This window comes from Chamaea fasciata, unplaced genomic scaffold (assembly GCF_029207755.1).
Source record: "Chamaea fasciata isolate MVZ Bird 193981 ecotype frontalis unplaced genomic scaffold, bChaFas1.0.hap1 SCAF_6, whole genome shotgun sequence".
Lineage (NCBI taxonomy): Eukaryota > Metazoa > Chordata > Aves > Passeriformes > Sylviidae > Chamaea > Chamaea fasciata.
Window position 1 is genome coordinate 39,044,893 of NW_027094091.1, and position 17,819 is coordinate 39,062,711.

Below are 17,819 nucleotides of genomic sequence, written 5' to 3' on the forward strand. Positions count from 1 at the left end.
ATTCCACGCACGGTTCCTATACCCGCAACAAACAGATTTTTAAGGCGGCTGCACGGGGAAAGCAGAAGGAGGGGAGCGGAGAGGAGGGGAGGGGAGCGGAGCGGAGGGCAGGGGGACGGCCCCGCCGCGGCACGCCCTGACGGCGCGGCCCCTCCTCACGGCGCGCTCGCCCTGCGCCCGGACCGGGGCCGGGGGCGCGGCTGCGCTGCCCGCGCGCCACCCGCGCGCGGCGGGGCGGGGCCGCAGGGTGACGTAATGGGGCGTGGCGGGGGCGTGGCGCGGCGGCGGTGCCGCGCCGGGAGGGCGCGGGATGGGGCGGGGGGCGCGGCTGGACCCGGCGTCCCGGCAGCCGGCTCCCTGAGGCACCCGGACCGCCGCTGGTGAGTGCCCGGGGGGAGGCGGCGGCTCGGCTCGGCTCGGCTGGGCCTGGCCCGGCGCGGGGCGGCTCGGCACCTGCGGGGTCCCGGCAGGTACGGGTGCTGCCTTTAAAAAAAAAAAAAAAAAATTTATTTTATTTTATTTTATTTTTTTTAAGTGGTCTTTCGGTGGGGAGGAGTGCGGATTGGGTTTGGTTGGTCTGTTGATATTTTTTGTGTTGTTTTGGGGTTTTCCGGGGGAGAGGCGCATCAGGGCACCCGCGCGGGCTGGCGCTGCTGCCGCCGTCCCCCCGGCCGGTGCCGGGCGCGGCGTGAAGGTTCCCGTCGGCTCCGTCGGGCCGGCGCTTGGACACAGCGGCCACGGCTACCCCGGTCTCTCGGGGCGATTTCACACCTTCCTCCTGTTGGCACCACCGTAAATGCCGCTTTAACCATCAGGGGTTTCCCAGTAAGTCTGGTACGTCGCGACAAGAGAGAACCCGGGTTAAAAACCCCTGGCGTTGGGACGCAGACGAACTTGGCCTTTGTTTGTAGTCGTGTTTTAAGTAATTATTTTTTTTTAGTTGATAATCTGTACGTGGGAAGGTGGATAGAAATCCCAGTCCTTACAAAACGAGACAGTCAAAGCTGTGGAATTGTGAAGTTGTTCAGGTTCCCGCTGCTGTCGCATATCTTGCTGAGACTATCTGGACAAGGTTCCTCCTAATCTGGCAGTTCTCACTTTTCCTCTATCCCATGCATTTTGCCCAGACTTCTAGAGAGCACAAGCGTCAAATGCCTTCTCTCACTTCTTCCTCGTCTTCTTTCTTGTATTTGCAAATTGTGGCCAGGGACGAATTGTAAAGAAGGAAACACAGCCTTAGACTTCAATGCAATTTAAATTGTCTCTATTGCTTAGCAGAAAGGTAATGAACTGCCTTGTATTTTTTCTTCTTAGTTCGAAATACTGCAAAATTCATTTATCTTACTGTGTATGGAGATGTGGAAATCTGATAGTTACTGTTGTGTGTTTTCTTAAATCCCTCTGACAGTGCATAGATTGAATGAAGTAAGTAGACAAACTGATGTACTATTTGAGAGAATGAGTTTATCTTGCAGACCATTTCCTTTTTAATACTGAACAGCTAATATGTGCTCTGCCACAGCACTTCATTAAAAAGTTGGGAGCTAATTAGCTGTTTCTTGCAGCTAGAGTTCCCGATTTTAATTAGAGTTCTCGTCTTTAAGTTTAAACTGATTAAAGCAATGCCAAAGCCATTCTGGTTATTTTCAATGTTTGTTTAAAAAAGTGGGGGAAATGGGTAATTTTAAGCTCTTTGTACTTCATGTTGAAAAACAAACACTTCTGTTTGGGGTTCTGTCCGTGATTCTGTTGGGTGTGGGGGGTGAGACGATTATGTTTATCTTGTGTTAGAGTGAGGAAGTAAACTAACGAATGGTAATGAAATTCACATGTTTGTTGTTAAAAGGTTATTAGTTACAATGGGAAAATGACAATTTGAGAAGGAAAACTAGAATGTGTTAACCAACAAAGGTGTGGATAACCTGTGAGCACTCAGGTGGATTTCGCTGTGCTCAAACCCTGTACATGGGTCTGTTTGGAGACACAGTGATGATGATTCCTGTGATGGTGAAAACTCTGCCGCTGTCTAATATTATTGACCAAAAGTCTCATCCAAATTTATATGAAGCTGTCATGGTGGTTAAATATTATCCTCCACTATGTCCTTTATTAGCCTCTTGTGTGTACTTCAGACTTCATTCTGCTGAAGAACAATTACTTGCATTATACTTTAAAAAAAAAGGGGGGGCAATCTATGGCTCATTCATGGGTACCCTGCTATATTTTAAACTACATTTTAAACCCTGTTGGGGGTTTGAGAGATTTGCAAACTGATAATTCATGAAGGAGTTGTTATGCTGATAAGACTTACTGTGTCTTTATTCTGGATATTTCACAGCACTCTTGACACTCTTTGTGGGAAGAGTTTAATGTTTGTTGCACACTGCTAAGCACTTGTGACAAGATTTAGCAATGGGTGTTTTAAAGTACAAAAAATGAAGTTCTCGAAAATGCACAGCTAAATGAATGACACCCTTTTTAAGTGCATGGATGAGACAAACTAGCAGTGCTTGAAACTCTCCTGTAGACTGACAGCTGACCTTGACTTTTAACTCCGTCGACTTGTTCTTGTTCGCTTTCAGTATTTAACCGAGTCAGCACTGTGATAATTCTCATGCTATGACAGAAAGTTCTCTTGTCTTTTCTGACATTTAAAGGATATTGCTGTTATTATTACTTCATAGGGACTGAATTCTGTGCTAAAAACCTTCTTTGCAAAACCTTTGGTGTTAATTGGCCACTAGACATTTGCATTTAACGTGCTTGACTGTTCTGGTGTCAGATGTGCTCCCCTTGAAACCTGTATAGTCAAATCTCTAAGTAATTGTGACTATTTTTTCCATACTGTGATTTTACATATGTTTGTTAACTACAGAGCTCATGAAGTAATATGATGCTAGCATGGATAATAAGGTAAACCATCGTCTGTTTTTATATTTGATGTGGGATGTTGATATGTGGCTGCTGCAATTATTAATGTTCTCAGAATAACTGTCTGACTTAGACAACTGGCTTTTCTCTCGTGCGGGAAGCAAGTGTATGTACTAGGAATACCTATGTGCAAAAATTAAAGCATTTAGTAGATATTTAGAAGGCTTCACTGGCTAAACAGTTGTCCATATGACCTAAGATCAAAATGCCCAAAATGTGTATTGTTACATGGAAGTATGGAATGATTTGGGTTTGAAGGGATCTTATGGATCATCTAGTTTAAAACCCTCTGCCGTGGTGAGGGACATCATGGGAATTGGAAGTGTCTCTGAAGTCTGTGGAACGTTACTGGAATGGTCCAGCTAGGAGTGGATACATCTGCTGATAGTCTTTTCCCAAGCCATTGGCATCTCCTTGTAATTTTGGTCCTCTTCTCCTTTTTCAGGTCTCTCTGGTTTCTGCTGCCACAGCTGTGCTGCTGCCAGATGCCTGTGTGCTGTTTTTGCTGCCTGTTTGCATTGCTGCCTTACCCCTTCTAGTTTTTCAATTTTGATTTTGTTTGGATTTTTTTTTGTATGTGTGTAATATGTTTCTTAATCCAGTAGATGTGCTAATTGTGTCCCTGCCCATGGCATGGGGCTGGAACTAGGGGATCCATGTCCCTTCCAACCTAACTCATTCTGTGATTCAGTGTAGTATACAAGACAATGGAATTATATGCTTTGACTTGGGAAAAAAAAATTAGGGTCTTTTAAGAGAAACATCTTGTTATATGAAATTAAATCCAGAACAGTCTCATCATCTTAATATCAGTGCAAATTCAAATAATGACTTAATAGAGGAACTTAAGCTTTTAATGTGATGAGAATAACCTTGTTAATTATCAGGGTTAATGAGGTGCATTTCTTTAAAGTGAACAGAGTGATCACAGGCCAGCAAAAAGCTTCTCTCTTCTGCTGGGTAGTATTTTTCCAATTCATTGGTAATTGAAAAGGGGATTTTGTTTCAGGCAAGTGTGTGATAATACAGCAATTTATATCAGGTTCTTCAGGAAAGAGGGATAAATGCCTATTTAAGAAGTAGACTTAATGATACAGTTAAAGCAATAATGAGTAGTAAGATAACTTTAAGTTGTTTTCTGTGCCATTTTGAAGGTTCAGTGCCTTTTTTTCCACCCCCCCTCCCCAACCCCCAAGTTCATTGGCAACCAGGCATACGCTGAAACTTAAATCTCATAGATTAGAGTTTCATGATTTGGAAGTAGTAGGGAGGTTGATAATATTGCATTATTCAGTGTAATTTCACTGCTCCTTTGAATATTTCCATATGGCTTATAACTTTTCTTCTGTGGAATGATTTTTGGGATGCAGAGGCATTAAAGGTGCTTTGGGTGATTGTACTGTTGGTTTTAGGACAGGTGTACAAGATAGGTCTTGTACTGTATTGTGAGAGGCTTTCGCAGTGCTGAGCTGTGCATGGCTGTAAAGTTAATTTTAGACTAGGTGACTGTTGAAAAACAAAGTTTCTAATTTTACAGTGAAGATGATACTATATTTATGGCTTTTTTATAATCTTATAAAATGAATGGTTTTTCATGGGGAGTGTGGCTTTCAAGGTGTTGAAAGCTTTTCTAGTACCTCATGTTAGGAAGAGTTCTAGTATTCCTGCCTGGACTCTGTCCCATTAACTTGTCCATTACCAGATTTCTTCTCAAGAATGACTTCCAGAGTTGACCCATCTATACCTGTCCCTTTGGCATGTGAGCATGCCTGCTTTGGGATATTGGTGGGAAGTACAGCACAGTGGGAAACCTCAACTTGTTAGCTGGTACCCTGTACTGGTTTGGCTGAATGCTTTATGCTTTTTGGGGAGGTAGAACTTCATCTTAGTCTCAGCTGAGGGCATTTTTGCAAAGGCAAACTGCATAATATCAAGTTGACTTTGGTTCATTGGTAGCAGCATGGTTGTGCTTTGTGGACAAAGAATGGTAGTCCAAACCCTCAGAGTTCAGTATAATAAAAAATATAACTTAAATCTGGAAGGTCATGAAGGGTATGATGTGCTGAGAATGTTTCTACAGTTGCCCACAAGGAACTGAAATCCAAGTTTGGTCTATTTGTACCTCCAAGTTGACTTTCAGGTAGACAATATTAAATATCAAAAGTGATTTCTGCAAAAATGCTATGTTCAATTTGACTGTATTAAAATAGTGGGGAATGTACTTTAAAAACTACATTAGAACACTGAAAAGTTTAATTACTTCTACTCTATTCAGCAGGTGAGTTTCACAGTCTGAAAACCAGAGGCTTGTTTCATTTGCGATTTGGAACATTAGTCCTTGCCTTTTAATCTTCATTGCAAAATGAAGTTATTTAAACAAGGTAGTGGTCACTGGCTGATCTCCTGTAAGGCTTTTTATTTTTTTCTTATAGAAACATTTTCTCTATTTTTTTATGTCTTTAGAAGTCTTACAATTAATTGCTCACTTGTATTGCATTATATTTTTTACTTCACGTGGTGTTACATGGCTGTAGTGGGGGGCACGCTGCAGGAGGGAAATGGCACCGTGGTTCTACAGGAACTTGTGGAAATGTAATCATTGTGGCATTATATGTTTAGGTCTGCCAGTGAGGAAGTGCAGGGGGCAGCTTCTGTGCATGTCAGAGTTGTTTTGGTTATGCTGGGTCATTGAGTGAAAGCGTCTTTGAGGTCAGTAGTTTACTGATCTGAATTTTCCAGTTTCTGCCTGTTAGCTCTCTAAAGTAGACAAGACATTTCAAACAAAAGCACAATATGAGAAATCCAGACCATCTTTGCTGTTGTGGGAGCAGCTTCTTTGTCCTCCATGGAGTGTAGTTTACATTGTGGTGGCTTGATGACTGTGGGTCTCATAGAAGATAGGTTTCTCTCTCCTTTCCCCAAGGTCGTCTTCTCTGAAGTCTTTTCCGGGAGGAACAAAAAAGTACCAATGATGTTAAGGAACCAAGGGACTTGTTTAGCAGGGAGGAAAATTCAAGGCGGAAACCAATTATTAATGCATTTCTTCAGAAGTGAAACTGGTGTAACATGAGCCAAGTTAAATACATATCTAACCTAAGGGACAAAACTTTGGCATGAGGTAAAGTAGTAATAAAATAGGGACTATCATATCATTTCTAGCCAGTGGGAAAGTGAACTTCTGGAGCTATCTTCTGCCAGTACAGGGGTGTGCATATGTTATGTGCTTTCTAAAACTTCCTCATTATAGGAGGCAGAGGAAGGGTCAGGCATTGATCTCTTCTCTTTGGTGATCATTGATAGGACCTGAAGGAATGGCATACAGCTGTGTCAGGGGAGGTTTGGGTTGGATATTAGGAGAATGTTTTTTTACCTGGAGGGTGGTTAGACATGGACACAGGAGTAGGCTTCTTAGGAAAGCTCTCGCAGCACCAAGCCTGCCAGTGCTCTGAGGCACGTGGTGTGACTCTTGGGGTGTCCTGTGTAGAGACAGAAGTTGGACTTGATGGTCCCTTCCAACTCAGGATATTCTATGATTCTATGTGGTCAAAGTTCAGTTTATTTTAAGACATTGTTGGACTTAACAAGTGTGATGAAAGGAGACTGGGTGAATAGCGTGGAATGCATCATTAATCCTGGTGTATTGCTGGAAACCATCAGTTGGTACCCTTTACTGTAGCAAAAGGACATGGGATTAGCTCCAAATCTTTGATTTTCAGGGTTGGCTGAGTACAGAGGCAGCCGTCAACTGGAGTAAGGAAATAAGGAAAAATCCTTGCTTAGAGGTAGGCTGAAGAGTGAAAGTCCTGCATGCTAGCACAAAGCAGTGTGTAACAGGATGAAATCTAATCATGCTTCCCTGGTCTTGGGTCATCATAAGAAAGGGATGATTATGGTTTCCAAGGGAAGACCTTGTACTTCAACATTTCTGATGTGTGAAACTGGTATCAGGCTGTGTGACCCATCCTTCCTGTGTAATCTGTGAATGCAGGCCCGTTGCCCTCCTGGCCCATGGTGAATAGTGTGCTGCTTCACCTCATTGCTGCTTTAGGCTCAGAGTATCTGTGCTGCTTCTTTGGAAAGAAACCTAAAGCATGGCTTCTGGGTACTAACTTCAAAAGATGTCCACTGTCTCCTCACAGTGGTGTGATCTATTTAAGGTCTGTCTGCCAAATGCAGCCAAGCGCAGGTCGGCTAATGTGACTGAGTTGGTTCTCTGGTGAGTACTAATAATTTCAGTGTCTTGTAGAAAATTCATTTATGTGATGACAGTATCAAATTGTCCTTGTCTCTGCTAGCTCTGTGTGGGTAACTGGCCATTAAAGAGCCAGCTGATGGGTATGGGCTTCTGTGGAGACAGATGGTTTTCCATAAAGTTGATAAACATAACTCTAGAGGATTGAAAATGTTTACTGTGAAATTCCTTTGTTTGTGTAGTACCTCCTTAAAAGTCAAACAGTAACATCGGTGCCTTAGGTTAGTGGAAGTCCTGACAGATGATATGAGGTGTTGGCTGGAAGATGACATACTTGCAAAAAGGCCAAATTAATTCCACCTCCACATGCTTCTCAAGTGCTGGTCTTTATGCATTTGGTGGGATGCAGTATTCTATGGAGCTGGGAGGAAGGGGCTGACTGTCCACTGGAGGCAAAATGCATCAAAAAGATAAAAGCTCTTTTATATAAAACTCTTGCTAGAGTGAAGAACTGAATTCAACTCTGCCGTTTTATAAGGGTATGCTGAAGTAAGGTAGGCAACTTAAGGTAAAGCAAAGCCTGAGAAATTAAATTCTATCAAATTCTGTTCTTTTGCAACCTTACAGAGGGGAGGAGGAGACAGGATATAGGTGAACCAAGTGTTTTCTTGGTAAGTTTGTTACATGTACAGTCCCCTGCACTTTGTGAGTAACGTTTTTTCCAATTTCTTGTGCCTTTTGAGCAGCATTCGTAGTAATAGTCTGCTGATTCTATTCTATTCTGTCCTCCTTTGAAAAAATCCTAATGCAAATGCTGTTCAGTCTGTAAATGTTTGAAAATTGCTGTGTTTTATTTAACTATGAACAAGAGGACTTCAAATGCATGTGTTTTGCTTTGAAAGAGAATAGAAGGCAATGTTACAAAGAAGCAGTTTTGGCAAGCAGAAAGAATGCTGAAGAGAAGTGACAGAATGTGCAAGGGGCACTTTTTATCCCTACAGAAAGGGTGGTTGTGGAGTTTACAAGGGAAAGGATAAAAAATTTTTGTGGAGGGGAAGACAGAGGTAAAGTTTTTGTAAATGGAGAAAGGTCTAAGCAAGCTAAAGGAAACAAAACTGCTAAAATCTGTGACGGTATAGGGTAGAAGTGAAAAAGAGGAGAGAACTTATTTATGATAAGAGAAGATTGATAGAAGTGGATGGAATGACCATAGTGGAAAAACGGTGGAAAATGGAATAGAATCAAGATATGGAATGGAGAATGATGATCACTGTGTGTGGAACAGGAAAAGAAAATCTTGTTCTAAACATGTGCTGTGTTTAAATTTTCAAAACCCTTTTCTTCCCGTGTGCTAGGGGAAAATACTGGGCCAGCTCTGCAGCTTGAGAGGGGTGACTGCCACAGGTCCATGGCCCAGTTCCAGCCAGTACACTTGCACAGTGAGTGCTCCCGCACCTGCTCCATGTGCTGCACTGCAGACGGGTGTTCCCATGGACCAGCTCAGGCTGACAGCTTCAGTCACTCGCCCCAGTCTCTCTGGTAGTTGACAGTCAAGAGTTGCTGCACTCAGACCCCTGCGCACACATGCAGAATGAGCACAGCCACTCACCCAGAAAAGAGCTGGAGAGGGTTTATTAGGACAGACTAAGCTGATCAGGGCAGTGCACAACCAGGCAAGTGAACCAACCACCAAAATATTTGCATGCAACTGGCCCTTTTTATCCACTTACTCCTCTATTACCTCATGCTTGTTCTTTCCCAAATCCTGTAAATCCATTCCTGCCTTTGGTTTCCCCTATAAACATCTCATAGCAAGTCCTGTGCAATGCCCAAGTGCCCCTCTCTTACATCCCATAGTATGCCTGACATCTGTCAGCACTCATGATGGGTTTCTAAACTGAACAGTGGAATTGTGGTCCTCCTTGGGTCTGCCCTATGAAGAGTCTGGATGGGGCCTCCCTCCCTTCCTTTAAGTCCCTTATGTCCCTGTCTTTTTCCATACTTTTCTGTCCCCTAACTTGTGTCATTCTGCAGCCCAGTGGTCCTCTGGCCTCGTAGAGAGAACCCCTTAATGGGTCGCTTGCTGTTGTGGTGGGCCTGGAAGAAGATGGGCAAGGCGTAATTTGTACTTCCCACTTGCCACTGTCTCTCTGTGCTCCATTGTTGGGGTGCAAATGAGCTTTTATCATATAGTCTTAACAATATAAAACCATCTTCTTTTGCTATGGGAATTTTAAAGGGTATAATTGTGATGAAAATTCTTTGTTAAATAATATGTAGGAATGAAAAATATGTAATTGTTATAGACCACATGCTTCTTGCCTCCTTGTTTGGCTTTATGTTGTGAAACACTTAAGCGTAATGTATGACCTGTGAAATCTAGTTAAGTTAGATTTTTGTTTTAAAACTTGAAAGATTATATAATTCAGCTAAAGGATTAGTCAGTAGCAATAAGCTACAGCACAAGTTACAACACTACTTAAACATCTGTGAGGAATCCAGGTAATGGTAATTGTTACAAAACAAAAACTGAGGGAGTGCGTTTGATTGCCTGTGGTGATGTTGTACCTAATGGAATAGAACTAATTTTTTTCCTGGAATTGCCACCAGCGTTTCTGTATATGCCTTTCAGAACTTAGATGACTTCTAAAGGCTGTAACCACTATAATTACTTCTTTTTAAACCATGATTAAACATATGTGTGTTCTGAAAAGCTGCCATTAAGATACACTTGAATTCATGAAAGAATGATTGTGCTCGTCAGTGCAACCGTATTTTTCAGTGCCTTGGGATTGAAGACAGGATTGTGCACAGAGAAACTGTCAAGCTGAGTTAGACACTGCAAAGGATACCGGGGACAGGAGCACAAAGTTCATCAGAAATGTTTCCAAGAATGGGAATGGAAACACTGAAAGTCTAGGTTTGTCTAAAAACTTGATTGAGTGCCATGTTTTACACCAAGTAATTCCAGTTCCCTACAGGAAAAGAAATAGAAGTATGGAAATGGAAATTAAGGTAGAACTTGGAATGCAGATTGGCTGTGAAGTGAGGTGTCTAGCTAATTAACAGGGCAATGGGTTTTTTTTTTTTTAATAGGGGCAAAAACTAATCCAAGGAACTGCAGGATTATGGTTTTGACGTCAGTGTTAATCAAGTTCTTAAACTGCTTTGTAGGAAAGGATATTTCTGTGCATAATGGTAAAAGAATATTAGAAAAAGCTATTAGGAGTTTACCAAGGAGAGTGGTACTGTAAGGAAATGTGACAGATCAAAAACCCCTTTGCCTCAGCTGTGCTTATATAGCTGTTTTTGTAGCTAAACTCTAAATAAGATAAATTTTGTTTTTAAGAAACAAAAGGTACTGTCAACCTTTTTTGACTTGTATTATGTCATTATTTGGAAGCTTGACTTTCTTGGCAAGGTGAATTTTACAGAGTAAGTATTCTGTGAATGTATGGGGATAATCACACGGAAAGAATTACCTGGAATAAGACAATGCTGATAGCAGAGCAAATAAGCATGTTGGCTGTGTATAAATTTATTCTAGAAATTAGAGTAGGGTTTCTAATCAATAGAATAGCCTCCCAATTGAAGGAATTTTATATCAAAGTCGTATCCGACTCTGAAGAAGGTTTCATAAAGATCATGAGATGTCTGTCAGAGTAAGGAACTAAATTTGTGGAGCAAGGGAACTATTTTCAATATTATTTTCCTAAAATAAAGTTCAGAAAAAGTGAACATACCAATAACATAGAATTATATTTGACAGCAGATGCGTCTCTCTCTGTCCATGATGGTATGGAGAAAGGTTTTTCAAACAGAAGCAACCAGTTTCAACAGCTACAACGAAGTGAAAACAATTTGGAGATAACAGCATTTTCCCTAGGCAGGTGATTTCAACATGTAGAAATCTTAAGCTGCTAAAAAAGAGTTTTCTTGGCTGAAAGTTCTGAAATAGATAGTTGAAATGATAGCTGAAGAATGTGATGTGATAGATTATGAATACCTTTATTTTACCCTAATAATCTATTTAAAGTCAACTCTTCTTGATATATATTACATTGGTCATTGTTACTTACACCTTTTGCTGGGCTTTAAACTCCCTGTGTGAGGTCTGCCAGTCTTTTGAGTAGAAATTTTTGAAGGTTTCAGTAAGGTTAGAGAGCTGGGCTGGTGGGCAGAAGATACCTGTCAAATGCTTTTGCAAACTCGCAGACACTGATGCTTCAGTATAGGGGCCTTGCAATAAAATAGATTGATTCTTCTCCAAGGAATGAGTTTCTCCCATTCCTCAGAAGATTAATTTGCTGGTTGAAAATAGTAGACATCAAAACCACCTGTTTTTATGCTAGGAAGACTCAGACTTTATTGGCTGAAGCCTCTGTAACATTTAATGGCTGGGCCAGAAGAGGTCATTCAGGCTGTGGGAGGTGAGCAGCCATGCTGACACTGCCTGCTGCCCAGGAGCTCTGGGAGAGAAAGCTACCTAGAAGTGAAAGTCCTGAGGAAGCAAAACAGGGAGGAGAAAATGATAGGGAAGGGAAGGAACCTGAAGAGATGAACGCTTGAAACCTGAGAAGTCAGACTGTACAATGAGGAGGTGATACTCAGAGTCTAGACTAGAAAAGTAAGATGCTAGAACAGAAAATAAGAATTGATCTTGCAGGACATGATTCAGATGAGGATACTAATGAGAGAGGATGACAAGGAGCTCGTTAAGAACAACACTGCGTCCGTGATTTGAGATGTGAAGGCAGACAGGCAGATGTGCCCGACTGAAGTCCGGTTGAGGTGCTAGTGTGACAATAGCGTAGAGAGAATGTCCAGTTGATTTGAGTTCTTGATCACAGAGATAGTAAAACCTCGGCACTGTTACCTACTTCGGCTATTTCAGCAGACCCCAGTTACTCTGCAGGTTTCTTTGGTGTATGTGAGTATGTATTGCAGCAGCAGACAGTACCTTTTTCCATACTTTTCTGCCCTCTTTTTGTATAACCGTTGCTCAAAATTCTGATGTGCTGGGGATAAATCAGAGCTGTATGACATTTTTATCTGTAGAGCTGTAACCTCATTTTATAGTGCATGCTGAATACACAATGGGGGAAAGTGTTTTTTGTAGTTAGGTAGCTAAATGTTACCCTGGAGATATAGCTTATATGGCTTATGGCGTCTTTACCCACATAGGTCCTGTTTGAAGCTGGAGCTTTTTTTTTTTTTTTTTTTTTTTTTTAATTTGCAGATGTGTATTTTTCTTGGTCATTCCTCCTTTTCTGGGGGCCCAATCTGGAAATCAGGATCTAATCTATAGAAGAATTAGATGATTGCTTCTGTAGCCAAAGGACTGTAGAAGAATTAGATGATTGCTTCTGAAGCCAAAGGACTTTTAGTGCTTGGGTGTTGTAGAGACTGTACCAGCTCTACCTGTAAGTGTCTGGAGATATTTCTGTCCATATTTAGCAATGATGTTATATTATAATAACCTTTTTGTTTAGCAGGTTCATAAAAGAGTTCTGCTCTCACCTGTAATAATTTAGCCTCAGACCTATCTTCCTACTAAAATATTACTGGGGAGTAGTGCCAAGCTTACTCCAGTTCCCTTTCTGCTTTACTCTGTAATGTTGTGGTTTGTGTAGGCCTGCAGCTATATGACTTTTGCTTTTATTCCCTTGAAACAGTCATTCCAGAGCTGGAAGTTTGTCCAGCAGTTTGTTACTGCTGTATTGGCTGTGCAGTTCCATAATGGTGCTTCATGCTTTACAGTGGCTGTAATTCCTTGTGCAAGCGTCACAGTTCTTGCTGCATCACTTTAAATACACAGAGAGAATCACTTTAAATACACAGAGAGAATGCAGATGCTTTCCTGGAAACAGAAAAAATAATCTATTTTTTTTTTCTCCAGATACTACTTTTCCATTTCTCCTTTAGTTAAATAAGAATTGAAGCCTATTTCGGATCTTTAAATTACAACTTTATGCCTCACTGTCTCTACAATAATGTTGAAGTGCAGAAAACTTTGTTATTGCAAGCCCAGTGAATTACACTTTTCTGTGCTGACAAACTAGTAAGACTTGTGAAAGGCCTTGTTGTTTTTTAGGCTAATAATAGGATAGTTTCTTTATTTCATGTCGGAACAAATAAAATAAGAGACATCTGAGAACATGATCATTAAAATTCTCTGAGGGAAAGATTTCCTTTCTCAATTTAAAAAAAATAAAAATGGGAATAAAAATGCTGTTCAAAATATAATTAATATCCTGTTTGTTTTTTGCATTTTAGAATGATTTAAATCACTTGCTGAGGGGGGAATGCCAGTAAACAAAACATATGGTGGCTTGCAAAACTGGCAGAGAAAGTAGGCAATTTCTGGTAGTGTTTAAGTGGTAGTATTCTGGGAGAGCAACAGTGAACCTGACAGGTTCCCTTAAATTCACAGAAATTCAAATGGAGTGACTGTTAACATCTCACCAGTTAAAAGTTGCTCATGGTTAAGACCTTTTTATCTTTATTGCTTTGCAATGCAAAGAGATAAATAATCTTTTGTGATGACAAAATATGTTATAGAAATTAATTTATGGCAAAGTGTTGTGGAAAAACATATCTTGTACTTTCTTAAGCTACTTATAAAGTAATTTTTTAAATAAAGAAAGAGTTTTGAAAATAATTGAATAATATTATAAGAAAGAGAATATAGGGATAATGTGAGCTTATTTGCCTAGGCTATGAGCTGATGAGATGAAACATCTGCATCTTCCCTAATCAGGCACATTTAACTTTGAATTCATGTTCTTTTTTCCCTTTGATATTTTTCTTTCCCCCCCACCCCACACAACTGCAATTACTCACATCTCATGCATCTTTTTTCCCCCTTGGTAGAATGATTTCTGCGGCATGTGTTGCATAAAATAGTGTTAAGCAATGATTATTATAAGCCAGGAAGCTTAATGAAATATTTACATGAACACTTAACTAACAGACATAACTTTTAAGATTTAACGGATCACCTGCTCAGCAACTGAAATAGAGCAATGCTGTTTTCAAAACTAGTTAGTTATTCATGGCCAAGGAAACATCCTGGGTAGAGCTCCCAGAAAGCTGGGAGCTCTCATCATTTCTCATCCTGTTAATTCTATTAAGACTGAAAAAAACCGAAACCCCCAACCAAACAACAGACAAACCCCAAAAAACCTTGACAAATCATAGGGCTTGCAGAGAAAAAAGAAGATTGAGGGTAGGGAGGAGAAGAAAGAGGAAGAGAAACTGGTGAAGAAATGCAGTTTAGAGTTTTAACATCTAGGAGTGCATTCTCTTAACAAAGTCAAATCTTTCAGGTCTCCACCTTATTTTAATAACTGGCTACTTTAACACATTATCCTTTTCCCCATATTCTGAGCTGTCTGTGCTTTGCCTTCAGTCCAGAAGCTATCTAATGCCCTCTTAGTATAAGCATTTCTTAGTTTGTTGTTTCTTTTTCACAAGCCTGATTAGATAAAACACAACTAGTGCTGGTTCTGGAGCAGTTTTTGTGTACTTGTCTATGCAGATGCCTTTTGTGTACTGGAGAGACGTGCTAAACTGAAGTAAACCTCAACCGTTGCTGTGATCAGAAATATCACAGGTTTAACTGCTGGAATTTTTCTCCCAGCTGTAGAAATCTAGGCGTAGACAGGCATATCAAAATATTTGTGACAATATCTGTTCCAGCAAGGACTTTATCTGAGTGAAATAGATGCATCTTTCAAGTATAAAATCAGATAGCAATTAAATGCAACATTTTTGCCTTGCAGGGGTGAGGGTTCCTTGTCAAACACAGTTGCTACACTTTCATTTTTGTATTTTTAATGGTTATCAAGTTTGTTCAGTCTGTGACAGTGGTGTAGCCTATTCTCTGTGCTTGTCTAGAATGAGATGAGATACATGGAGCTGGAAGTCAATGCTGTTTCCACAGCTTTCCCACAACACATACCTATTTCTTTGTAAGTTCACCTGCTCAGACAGGCAGTGAGGAGAAGACTGCAGAAGAGCTTCAAAATCTGGATGGGCATATGAGTTCAAAGTAGCCAAAGAATTAAAATCCAAAGATACAACCTTGACGAATTTACTGTTAAGCAGTAGGTGTGGGATTACAAACAAAGCTACACGTTCTTATCTTCACTTGCACTAGCCACTTCGGTTGTGAACATGAACATAATTTTTTTTTCTGGAAAAATTAAAGTAGTTGTTCTCAACTAGACCCAAGAGGGTTGGTCTTTCTCATAGGCAAGAAATGTAAAATAACTTCATGGCAGATCAATTTTTTTTATCCTGAATCAGCAAAGAACATGTTTTCCATTTTTTTCAATTAGGTGGCTGTTATCCCTTCTGTCATATAGCTGCTATTTCAGTACCACATATAACAGAAATTAAATGATAGTAGTCACAACTGGGGCAAGGGTGTCATATTCCACAGGAGAGTACAAGTCTCAGTCAGTGCTATAACTCTTTCTCTTGGTTGACAAATGTAGTATCCTCACCAGAAAAACACCTACCCCTCAGCTTTGAGTCTGGAATAAACAGGCACAGGCACCACACTTCTTAGAGAACATGATTTGAATGCTTCCTATCTTGAACTTCATCTTGCTAGAAAGTGAATATTTTACCACAACTCCCATTACTACAATGTTCAGCAGGATTTGGTTTTGACAGTGTTGAAGTTGAACTGAGTGACTGCTTAATTTTGGCATAATATCCAGACTGTTAGAAATCAAGCCATTTTCTCTGGCTTTCAGTCCACATTTCAAGCTTAGGCTTTGTGTTTTGTCCTGTGACAAATGTCGTAAAGATTACAGAACTGCCACGTACTGCAAATACTTGGAAATAACTGAGGCCATTTCAGGTTGCAGAACATTTGACAATTGTGAGCATTTCTGCCTGGAAATATTGCGTGACTGCCATTAGGGAATGTTCTGTAACAAAAAGGATGCCTTGAATAGTTTTATGTTTAGGTTGGGAAATGTTTGATTGACACCACCCCTTGTAAAGAAAGTGATTATAAGTGGTTAACTTAAAACTTTTTTGAAAGGCCTAAGTAGAGGTAGTGGTCTTATCTGCTTTTTGCACATCAGCATTTGCTTATGAGAGGATTTTGGAGTCAATTTGATGTTCATTGAGACTTACCTACTTTTGCCTTCATTCTCTATTTCAACTTTCTCCAGTTACTTTGGATTAGAAAACATCTTCCTTCATAGTAAGTCCTCTTTCCTAATTTTTTTAGTTTATATACTATATAGTAGAGAATTGTATTTGTTGAGGACTTGAGTTCTCAGTGGAAAGCATTAACTATGAAGCTTCTTAGCTGTTTGAAGTATGTGCGGTTGATAAACAGTTGCACAGATGCCAAAACCATTTTCTTTAGGGAAGAGAATTCCCTACCTGCATATCTGTATTGGTATAGTGGAAAGTTCTGAGCACATGGTGTGCTCTCTGGTCCATGGCCAAAATCAAGACAGAGGAGACAAATGCTGTAAAGACAGGAAATAAAAGTATTATGAGGAAAAATTTTCCTTTACGAGGAAAAATGTAAGTTATTATCCGTAAAGATACTGTATGTTGGTATTGAATTATCCCTTGGAAACCTTCCCATATGGTTCCTTGTCATTATGAAAGACTAAAACCTATGATTTATGATATAATGGGGAATGGTCTTTGCAGAGGGACGTTTAGAAAATAGAATTTAAACAAACCCGCACAGGACAGCCCCAAGAATCACACCATGTACCTGAGAGCATTGTCCAGATACTTTTGATACTCGCCAGCTTTTGGCTTCTTTGCTGTGATTTCCAGGAATGACAATTGTGGCTGTTTGTGATGACTTGGCTTAACTTTGCTAACCTTTTCTAGACAGCTGCAATAGAAATGTTAGGGTTGGTATGAATGAAGTAGAAATGGTGTCTTTAACCACCAGAAACAGCAGAAGGGTTAAAAGAAAGGCCTGTGGTAATGAAGAACAGCTCTTCAAGAATGCGGTTCAGGAACACCATTGTCAGGGATAAGACTGAGGAATGCTTATGTCAAGAGCAGGATGCCTGCTGTCTGAAAGAGCGAATGATTTGTCAGTGAAAGCTTATGTGTGTACCAGTACTTTTCCGACTTGCCCAACAAATTAAGGAAAACAGCCTGTCTTAAGACTTATGGAGGCTGAGATAAGTGAGGTTCTGGTGTGGAGGACCACCCCACAATGGCTCCTAAAAGCTGTGAAGGTCTATCCAAGAAGAAATTGTTGCCAGTTGAGAAGAAGCCCTTCCATTCTTCCAATAGAAGAAAGCCAGTCCTCTGATAGTGGGGACTTGGTAGCTGGTGCCCCTTGTCCTTTTTTTCATGTACGGGTGATCCTGGCAAGACCACTTGGATGGATATGTCACTTGTGTGTGGCTGAGTTTGAGGTTGGGAGTGAATGAAATCTCTGGAAGGATGAGCATGAGTGGGATATTTTCAAATTATTATCTCCCCCTTCTATAAGATCTGATACAGATTTTTGCTGCAGTAACTTTCCCTATTACCAGTTTCATGCTGACATGAAACCACTGTCCAGTTATAGACTGGAAAAGCCTTCAATTTCATTGTCAATGTGAGCACTGTTGGTAGTGTTAGTAGGTGACAAAGGAAGAAACATCTTGAACTAACTTAGAGTTAAGAAAAATCTTCTTTATCACCAGAGTGC

At 40.5% G+C, this 17,819-nt stretch overlaps 1 protein-coding gene across 1 annotated transcript in view; it reads left to right on the forward strand.

Moving 5' to 3' along the window:
• The first annotated feature begins 327 nt into the window (after positions 1 to 327).
• Positions 328 to 17,819, forward strand: part of MARCHF1 (membrane associated ring-CH-type finger 1) — a 225,967-nt gene continuing 208,475 nt past the window's right edge. The window contains exon 1 of the mRNA XM_066186036.1: positions 328 to 380. The gene's annotated coding sequence lies outside the window, so the exon portion shown is untranslated. The remainder of the gene's footprint in view (positions 381 to 17,819) is intronic.